This window comes from Hippopotamus amphibius, chromosome 16, assembly GCF_030028045.1.
Source record: "Hippopotamus amphibius kiboko isolate mHipAmp2 chromosome 16, mHipAmp2.hap2, whole genome shotgun sequence".
Classification (NCBI taxonomy): Eukaryota; Metazoa; Chordata; class Mammalia; order Artiodactyla; family Hippopotamidae; genus Hippopotamus; species Hippopotamus amphibius.
The window spans coordinates 7,398,624-7,409,696 of record NC_080201.1 but is presented as its reverse complement, the minus strand read 5'-3'; positions in this window follow the sequence as shown (position 1 = coordinate 7,409,696).

The window sequence follows — 11,073 nt, the reverse complement described above, 5'->3', positions numbered from 1 at the left end:
GATCTCCCTTTCATCGCACTCCTAGGCAAGGAACTGCCTTCAGACTCCCAAAACAAGTGCCACGGCTCATGTACCACGCCACCTGCTCCTCTCTGCTTCATGAGACTGCCACCTGCCAGGTACTTCAAATAATTCCAGAGTTGGAGGGACTAGTGCACTCGTGGTTTTGTTTTCCTAGCACCCATTCACCCTTCTCATGGTAAAGACAACCCCCATTTTCCTTCAGAAGGATGCATTTTTCTGATTCTCAATCCAGTGGCTTGGGAGAGGGAGACCTCTGCCACCCTGACCCCACTGCCCATTTCCTGGAATGAGTCCATGACACTGGTCTGACCAAGATGTAAACCTAGAGTTGTTAGTGGTCATGGCTCACCAAAGGAAAAGTCAAAAGATAGGAATAAACAGTGTTTGCATTTAAATTTAAATAACAATTTCAATAGCCAAATTAGTTCTCTTCCAGACTGAATGAACTTAAATTCAGTTCATTGATTCAAAAAATTTCCAACAAAGTTTTATTGAGCACCTACTATGTACCAGGCACTGTTTCTCGTTGCTGGGAATAGAACAGTGAACAAAACAGACCAAAAACCCTGCCTTCATGGGGCTCACATTCTACTGGCATATATAAACAAACAAAGAAAATAATTACAATACATACTATGTTACAAAGTGATAAATGCTAAAGAGGAAAATATAGAGCTGAAAAGGGGAATATGTAATCTGATGGGAGGTGTTAGGTTTTTTGATAGGGTGGCCAAGAAAGATCTCTGAGAAGGTAACATTTTAGAAAAGACTTGAGTGAAGGCAAGGGGCAGTCTAGGCAAAGGGGAGACAAAAAGCAAAGGCAAAGGGAAGAGCAGGCAAAGGGAAGCGAAAGAGCAAAGGCTCCAAGGCGAGACCAAGCCTGACGCAATCAAGGAGCGTGAGGAAGACAGTGTGGATGAAGCCGAAAGGAGGACAGAGTAGCAGAGTATGAGGTTAGAGAGAGGACCAGGGTGAACAGTGCCTCCCCCCAAAATTCATGTCCACCCAGGACCTCAGAATGTGACCACATATCTCAGACTGTGGAATACAGTTAGGATGGGCCATATTGGATTAGGGTGGGCCCTAGTTCCAATGACGGGGTCCTCATAAGAAAAGAAGAGACACAGGGAGATACACAGCGGGGAAGACCATGTGAGGATGGAGGCAGAGGTTAGAATAATGCAGCCACAAGCCGAGGAACACCAAGGACTGCCGGAACCACCAGAAGCTAGGAGAGATATATGGGACCGCTCCTCCCCCAGAGCCTTCGGAGGGAGCGTGGCCCTGCTGACACCTCGATTTCGGACATCTGGCCTCCAGAACAGCGAGAGGATAAAGTTCTATTGTTTTAAGCTACCCAGTTTGTGGCACTTTATTATGGCCGCTCTAGGACACTAATACAGAAAGGCAATGGGAGACACGTGCACTGGAAGATTTAGGACATGGGAGTTACATAGCCTGATTTACATGTTAACAAGATTTCTCTGAGTGGAAATTACCTGCAGGGGAAACAAGGGCATACGCATTTAGGCGGCCACTGCAAAAATCCAAGTGACCGATAGATAACGGTGACCTACACGGAGTGCTGAGAATTGGACTCTGCATAGATGCAGAAAGTAAGCCAAGAGGACTTGCTGCCAGCTGGGTGTGGGATATAAGAGAAGGAGCAGCATCAAGAAGGAAGCCAGGGTTTTTGGCCTGAGTTACAGCAATGATGGGGCTGCCATTAGTCAAGACAGGAAAATGGTGTCAAAGCAGGAGCTGGGGCACACCAGGGACATCAGGGCTCTGCTGGGACTTGTTACGTCTGAGAACCTATCTGACATCTAAGTGCAGAGAGTGCGAAGGCAGGTGGACATTCCAGGCAGAGTTCAGGGGAGAGGTCCGGGCTGGGGACATAAATTCAGAAGTCATCAGCAGCACATGGGTGGGATTAGAACTGTGAAGCTGGGTGAGATCACCTAGGAAGACAGTATGGATAGAAGAGAAGCCCAAGGCCTGAGCTCTGGGGAACTCCAACCTCTAGAGAGCGAATGAGTGATGGACACTCAGCAAAGAAGACTGGCGCCCAGAAATGAGAGGAGGATCAGGAGAGGAGTTTGTCCCAGAAGCATGTCAAGGACAAGGGGATCGACTGTGTCAAATATTACTGATAGGGCACATCAGATAAGGGCCCAGAAAGAACTACTGGATTTAGCCTCAAGGAAGTCACTGCAGACCTAAAGAAAGGCAGATTCAGTGCGTAGAGGTACAAAAACCTGATGAGGATGGGTTCAAGAATGAGTGGAACTGGAGGCAGCAAGTATGGACAAGCCTTCAAGGAATTCTTGAACCCATCAAGATTTTCTTTTTCCTTAAGCTACTGTGAATTGCTTATAACAACAAAAACAAACAAACAAAAAAATCCAGACTAAGGGAGGAGGAAAGCAGGAGGCAAAAGAAGGCATTGAACATGCCAGGAACTTCATACACAGTCTCATTTAATTTTAATTTTATATAATAACCTATAAAGTAGGTATTCTTTATCCCCATTTTACAGATAAGGAAATTGAGACTCAGAGAAATTACCTACCCTTGCACGCAAACTTGCATTCAAACCCAGATCTGACTCTAGATCCTACAGCACAGCCATGAGGGGGAAATATTATTGAAGGAACCAGAGGGTCACTGAGGCTCTACTTTCACATTAATATATGTACCAGTGGTTCTCAAACTTCAGAGCCACCTGGAGGGCTTGTTAAAACACGGTTACCAAGCCCAGCACAGCACTGCGTACGGGAGAGGAGAGAATGTGCATTTCTAATAAGTTCTAGGTGATGCTGATGCTGCTGGTCCAGGGACCACACTTTGAGAACCACCAATCTATAGCATCACACTCCCTTGCTGAGGCTCACGGTGCCCAGAGGGCCCCATTCAGAACTCAGATCTCTCAGTCCAGCATATTTTCAGGCTAAAACCTCACAGCATCAAACTGTCATCCTTTGGCCCCTTCTTTGGAATCCCTCCTGAGACCTAGCACTGGGCAGTCATACGGCAGGCACTTTCATTTAAAATGTCTTGTGTTAAAAAAAAAAAAGAAAATCTCGTACTAAAAAAGCCTCCCCATATTTATCATCATATAGCACATAATGATTTATAACCATGATGATCAAGTGAGATGTGGAATTCCTTGAATTCCACTCCTTCACAAGCAGTTTCTTTGGAAAATATGATCGGAGTGTAATCTGGGGGGATTTCTTCCCAGTTCCTGCAGGCCAGGCTGCTACAGACAGGACCATCCTGAAATTCATGTACATTTCTTGAGGTCTGCAGCCTCTGTGAGGTAACACAGAGAATAACCTTTTGGGGCCTCACCCAAACCTTGCACGGCCCCCCTGAGCTGAACAGCCACCTCTCGGATGCCTTCTGCCCAGACCGTAGTTCCCAGCCCTGGAACTGTATGTCTGTGCCTCTTTGCCTATCCTCGTCCAGCCACGGAGTGGGGCTGGGTCCCTCTGGGGTGTCTGCATGAACAGGACAGAACGCAGGGCTGAACAGCACGTTGATCTTGGAGTCAGACACACTTGAATTCTATTCCACATTCAGCCAGGTAGTAGCTATGTTCCCCCAAGCAAATTACTCAACCTCCCTGAGCCTCAGTTTCTTCTTCTGCAAAAAAAGAGACAAAAGGAGGGAATCCCCTGGTGGTCCAGTGGTTAGGACTCAGCCCTTTGACTGCTCTTGCCCAGATTCAATCCCACAAGCTGTGCAGCACAGCCAAAGGAAAAAAAAAGAGAGAGAAAGAGAGAGAGACAAAAAGAAATATTCCATAGGCTACTGCTGTTGATTATCAAAACTATTTAACAAATGCCCAGAATAAAGGATGGTTATGAAGAGAGTTGTTTATCCATTCATTTAGCAAGTATTTATTGAGCACGTGCTATGTTCCAGGTGCTGTGCTAGGAGCTGGGGATACAGCAGTGAAGAAAGTAAACAAAAATTTCTGCCCTCCTAGACCTTAAACTCTGGTGGGAGAAGTCAGACAACTAGCGAAAAAAAAAATTATTATTATTACATGACATGAAAAGGAGCTAAGTTTGTTGGGCAGAGGCCAGCACCTGCTTTGGCAGGGAGTTTGCAATTTTCAAGAGGATGGTTAGGGAAAGCCCTCGTGGAGAAAATGCTCTTTGGGCAAAGACTTGAAGGAGATAGGGAGGAGAGTCGGGTCAGAGAGAACAGCGAACACAAAGGCCCCGAGACTGGGGCATTCTACATGGGTTTGAGGATTAGCCAAGAGGCCACTGGGCCAGTGCAGAGTGCATGAAGGGAAAAGGATTCGTAATGGGGTCAGGGCGCCGCTACACCGTTTTTATGAATGGAAGTTACAAGCCAAAGGTAACTCACAGCTGCTCTGTCCTCTCACCTAGTGGCAGCTACCTAAATGACACCTTTTAAATAACTGCCTTGTTATTCACATGACACAACAGCCCCTTTGTAAGCACATTTGAGTAATCGGGTCTTTCCCCTTATTGCCAACTGTTATCCAAAGGGACTTCCACTAATACCAATAAAACCCCGGTGCCTCAAAGGTGGAAGTGGAAATGAATCTCGATGGATCGCCACGTGGGCTCTCTTGTTGCCAGCGGCCTGTGCTCCCTCTGGGCTCTGTCCCAGCCACCGCCGCGCTGGCCGCTAGGGGGCGTCGCTCCCCACTTAACGCCCTCCTGGTCCGGACGAGGAGCCAGCGCGCTCCTTTCAGGCCCTAACTTAGCACAGGGGTCAGGGCGTTTGCAAACCCGAGGGGAGGGCGAAGGGGGATGACACACAGCGGACCTGTTGAAGATGTGACCCTCTGGGGCCCTAGGCCAGCCCTAGGATCCAGCCTGCCGCCAGCATCCCTGAGGCAGGCAGCTTGCAGGGTGTGCGTGTTCACTGAACGCATCTCCAGCGGGTGGGTACCACGCGTCCAGGCACTGTGCCAGGCAAGGGGGGGGTGTATTTGGAATAAAAGAGGCGTAGATCGTACACTTGACAAAGAAATCAGTACCTAATCCCAAAGCAGAACAGGCCAATGAAGCAATCGGAGAGGTTTTGGGGACAGAGGATCTCGGAGCTGCCGTGAGGTGGCCGGGGAAGACCTCTCTGAAGGGGAACCCTTTAATCTGAGACTTGAGGGGGAGCGGCCAGCCTTGCAAAGAAGGAACCAGGCAGGGGGCGAGCCGGTGGAAAGACCTTGATGTGCTAGAGAACGAGAAAGAAGGCCAGAGGGGCTTCTCAGTGGGCAAGGGCAGGGGGCCAGGCTCTGCGACACGGACTTTGGGCCTCATCCAGGCTCGTCATGGGATCCTACTGAGGATCTTTAAGCGGGGGCGGGGGGCGGTTCCTAAATGACCGCCTCAAGATTTCCATCCCACGCACTCTTCCGTGTGACTTGGACACGCCCCCACTGAGAGGCGGGGTGCACGTGCTTCCCGTCCCCACTCCCCCACCCCCAAGTCCGGGCAGGGGCTGGGACTGCCCTTCCCCCGCGCAGCCGGGCTGTATGACCCTGGAGGACACGTGGTCCACGCGAGACAGCTCCTGCCTGACTCCACCCTTCCGGACGCCTGCTCTAGGGAAGCCAGCCATCAGGCTGTGAAGCCGGCCAGAGGCTCCCAAGGCCACGTGGAGGGAACCATGGGGAGGGGAACCGAGGCCCCCAGACAATAGCCGACAGCAACCGCCAGACATATGAGTCAAGACGCCTTCAGAGGATGCCAGCCGCCAGCCTTAGGGAGCCGTTTGAATTCCTCCCCCAAAGCATCCATCAATTCCCAAAATGCTTGTTTTGACATCACTAAGTTGTAGAGAATGTATTACGCAGCATTAGATAATCAGCACAAAGGTCTGTGTAGAGCGTGAACTGGCCGGAGGCGTCAACACTTTACTAGACATTTCAGTTCCTTGAAGTCTGGACCCTTGAAGAACAAGACCCCGAGATAAAGCAGGATGCGCTTTCTCCCCTGCCTGAAATAAAACTTTCCTGTCTGACGACCCCCCTCACACCCAGGTGACTGACCTACGGAAGAATGTTTTCCAGCGGGCAGGAGCCGCCTACCCACAGGTGGGATGGGCGGGGCCTTGCGGTGAAGGACCAGGTACAACAAACAACAACGCGATCACCCAGGTGGCCCTGCACAGCACACGCCTCAAGCAGGGAGTCGTTTCCCTGCTTTCAGTCTTGAGCATTTTCAGCTTATTCGTCCAAGGACACGTCCACCTTAATTTCATATTTGTAGCAAAGCATTTGTCAAAAGTAATTCTTTTTTCCATGATATGTAGCTTTTCGAACCTTCAGTGTTTTTGCTTCCTTTTAAATGTCGTTTGCTATTTTGCCTGCTTTTAGCATTTTAAAGACTTTTTTTTTTTAGCCGTTTCATCTGAGTACATCCATCTTAATTGGCTGAAAATCTTTGAAATGCTGACATGTAGCTAAGGAAGGAAAATACAACCAAGATAGAAGGCTGCTGCTGGCCTTCAAGGAGCAGTGCCCAGGGTACAATGTCTCATCTTTGGGACATAAAATGCAAAACCCAGAATGCAAAATTCATTCCTCGTGGTGATAAAATGAGTGGTCATTTTTTTTCTTATATTATTAAGAAATAAATATATGTTGATTGTAGAAATTTTAGAAAATACATAAGCCAGGGACTTCCCTGGTGGCGCAGTGGTTAAGAATTGACCTGCCGATGCAGGGGACAAGGATTCAATCCCTGGTCCAGGAAGATTCCACATGCCGCGGAGCAACTAAGCCGGTGTGCCACACTGCTGAGCCCAAGTGCCACAACTACTGAAGCCCAAGCACCTAGATCCTGTGCTCCGCAACAAGAGAAGGCACCACAATGAGAAGCCCTCATACCACAAGGAAGAGTAGCCCTTGCTCGTCGCAACTAGAGAAAGCCGGCACACAGCAACAAAGACCAAATGCAGCCCCCAAAACAAATTAATTAAAAAAAAAGAAAATACATAAACCAAAAGACAAAGGAGGAGGAGGAGAAGGGACAGCAAAAAAGGGGGCAGGGTATTAGAAACCACTATCGTTACCCAGAAAATTATAATTTCTCATTAATACATCCTGGTAACCAATCGGGTCTTAAAATGTTCATTTGGTGCCAAGCCAATCTCTCTCTTGTTTTTGTTCATTCAACTGTTATACATTTATTAAGCACCTACTAGGCACCAGGCTCTGTATTAGGCAATGAAGCTAGCACAATTACGATACAGCCTGAAACCTGCCACCATGGGGAAAACAGAGGGCACAATATGGATTCAGGGGAAGGCTCCCACCCTGTTGGGGATCAAAGAGATATCTAACTAGACTTCATAGATGGGCAGGAATTAGCCAGCAATGAGAATGGCAAAGGCATGGGGGCCAAGTTGGAAGGGAAGTACAGAGAGTGGTGCCCACACTGGAGGCCCTGAAGGAGCATCATATGGCCAGAGCCTGGACTGCAAGGAAGGGAAAGCCAGAGATACGGCCGGGATGACACACAAAAATGAGATCATGGGGCCCTTTATCCTAAGAGAATGCAGACCATCTGTGGCCTGTGGTATGATTGGATTTGAGGAGAGGCTGCGGTGAAGGCAAGGAGACTGGTTAGGACTCTTCACTCACCAGCCCTGGCTAGAGATGCTAGAAGTCCATGGAGAGAAGGGAGAAGGGACCGACTGGAGAGACATTTAGGAGGCAGAACCATCAGCACTTGGTGAGTGCCTGGATGTGGGGGTGAAGGGAAGAAGGAAGTCGGAGGTGACACGTGGGTTTCCACATGGACACGTAGATGCATTCGTGGTCTTAGTCACTAAGAGAGTGGACACCAAGGAATGGGATGAGGGAGATTTTGGACTCATGGAGCTCCAAGTCTCTGTGGGATTCCAGCTGGAGCTCAACAGCGGGGAGGTGAATGTAGTTTGTGTTTCTGCCATTCATGGCTGGTTTGCAGGTTCCCACCATAGCATCTGTCCCTATCAAACTTCTCCACTTTGGTAATTAGCTGTTTCTCTGCTTGGATACTGGGTTTTGGACTCAATTAATTCTGAAGTAAATGGTTACAGAGATAAAGCTAAACAACTTATTGTTTTGTCCATACAGTATCAATATTCAAAACACACAAACAAAAACGAAGTAGTGGATTCACACAGGTGTTTGCGCTTGTAAACCCTCCACCCACAGCACCTGCCAACCCAAGGACATGTCCCTCTCCCCTTATTCAAGGAATCCAGGGACCAAGGGACTCACATCACCAGGTCTGTAACCCGTTGAGGCTCAGAAAGTCACACTGGTTAGTGTCACTCAGGTTAGGCTGAGAACAACAGTCCAGGAGGACAATCTCTGTATTCCACAGCTGGCTGAAGACTCAGCTCCTGGTCGCTACAAGGCATCTTACAAAGAAGAAAGGAAGACTAAGCAAGTGAAAAGAGGCTGTCAGGACTCAGAAAATAGGCTCAGATGATTTGACAGTGTTTTACTCAATAGCCCACTAGTGGCATCTTCATGTGCCAAAAAATCTGTCCTACCTCTGCTCCTTTAAATCTCCCCTCCCCCCATGTCCAGGAGAGGCCCCCATCAGGCTAAGCCCCACCTTTCTAGCCTTGACTGTCAAAGTGAACCAGAGGCAGACCCTCCATAATTCCTCATGGAGAATCTGGACATTGCTGAACCACCACAGCATGGGTTCGGGGTCACTTTTCATCCACATCTTTGGCATCTTGGATGCTACAGCCAAAAGCCTTTTAAGCGGCTCCTTCACCCCATCTCAAGGTCTGCCTTCCTAACTCATTTCCCACTGCACCAGGAGCAGGGCATGGCCAGCTTCCTGAATGGATTTATGTGATGCTTCAGGAAATGGACCAAAAAGCTTTCAGTTCATTAGTTCGTCCATCCATCCATCCATCCATCCACTTAATAAAATATTTAACAAGCACTATGTTCTGAGGATATGAGAGTAACAGAAACAGACATGGCCATTGCCCTCAAGGAGGTTATGGTCTAGTGGTAGCAATGGCATTAATCCTGGGACTCAAGGAAGCGGTTCCTTTTCAGCAAGGCATCTGCCAAGGGGAATACAGGGAACCCAGATTCTTTGTCACATGCTCCCCTCCCTGCAGGATACAAGACTCCCTATGTAAAACAGGCCCTGTGAGCATTCTATGGGATGCTCACGTATCTCCAAGGAAGCTATGCAAGCTCAATCCTAATAACAGCCTGGACAAAGAATTGGAAATAATCTATCAGCTGTGTTAAGAAGTTGCCAAGGAGAATGTCTGATTACTTGAATATTCAACTAGTATCAATACAAACCACTCTCTTGAATTCAAAGTCACGTTTGCTCTCAGTGTGCCAAGGTATCCCAACCCGGTGAGATGCTACCTCACTTCATCCTTCTCAGTGTTGCTGCATCCCTGCTCTACCAGGCAGTCACCCTTGCCTCCAGGAGAAGATGTTTAATTTTCAGCATTTTCATTTCTGCCACTAACTATTAAAATTCCATTATAATTGAGAGCTCACAGCAAGAGAGCCTTCAGGATTGTGCCTCTTTATCCAAGATGCCCAGAATTTAAGATGAGGTGTTGACAAATGACAGCCACTCTCTGAAAGGAGAATGGACCAACGTACAGCTTATGCTTCTTAGGGTTCTCCTGTTTGCAAAAGAAATTGCAAGATTAAGTAAGATCTTCTCAACAGAAGCGATGACAAAGAAAAAGACTGGCCGATAGACTTAAATATTTAAAAGTCCAAAATTTTAGAGAGATGTCACAGAACTAAAAAGAGAAGGGTTCAAGCAGAAAGAGAGATGACAAACTGTGCTACGGCCATGCAATGGAACACGACTCAGCAATGATAAGGCACACAACATGACGAATGGCAAACGTAGTACGCTAAGGGGAAGCAGTCAGGCTCAAAAGGCTACGTATGTAGTGCATGTTTCCATTTATATGACATTCTGGAAAAGGCAAGACCCTGGGGCAGAAAAATAGATCGGTGGTGGTCAGAGTCTGGGATTGGGGGAGGTTCACTACAAAGGCCCATCAGGGGATTTGGGAGGTTATGGAACTGTTGATTGTAGTGGCTGTGACACCACTGCATGCATTTGTCTAACCCCTAAAAAGGGTGGATTTTCCCTATACGTAAGTACCTCAATTTTTTTAATTCTAAGTATGAAAAAAAGCAGACAGAGGAAAATATTTAGGTTAAATATGTCAAACCCTGAAGTAATTCAGATTTTTATGGACACTTCAAGACCTAATAGATAGACAGATAAAGCACATAAATAGATCATTTATGTGGGCCAATACAAATGGTAAAAAAGCATGTGGAAAAAATCCATACTATTAAATTTTAAAGCAGGCTAAAGCAACCTTGACATATCATTTTAAACCTGTCCAAGTTGGCAAAATTTCACAATATAAACAATATGTAATTCAGGCCAAGTTGGAGTGAAAGTAGAACCTCATTCATTAAGGGTGCCATTATAAATTAAAATGACCTCTTTGGAAAGCACTATTATAAAACATTCCTGATAACTTCATTCCTGGAAACTCATACTAAAGAAATAATTCAACAAAAGCAAAAAGCTATACGTCACAAATACGTTTATCACTTTCTCAGCTATTACAGGAAAATACAACTGGAAACTATCTAACTGTCCAACACTAGAGAACTGCATTGTAAATTATGACATATCCACTAAAAATGACACCTGGGATGCTGAGGAGAAGTTTAAAATGCTAATGATGTGTAGACTTGGGTAAAAAAATAAGATACAAATTATACGTACAATGGTTTCTCACAATAAGCAAGAACTAAATTTTATTCCCTGTAAACAAAAACATCCCATATATTTCAAGACAGCAGGAGCCAATAGTATTTGGAAAACAAGTATAGGGATTGTGCTGAATTCCATTTCTCTGCTGTTTTTTTCTCCCTTACAAGCTGTGTAGGAAAGTCACACCTTCTAAGCCTTGGTTCCTTCATTTGTAAATTGAGGTTAAAAAAATGACTATAAAGTAAAAAAAAAGAAAGAAAGAAAG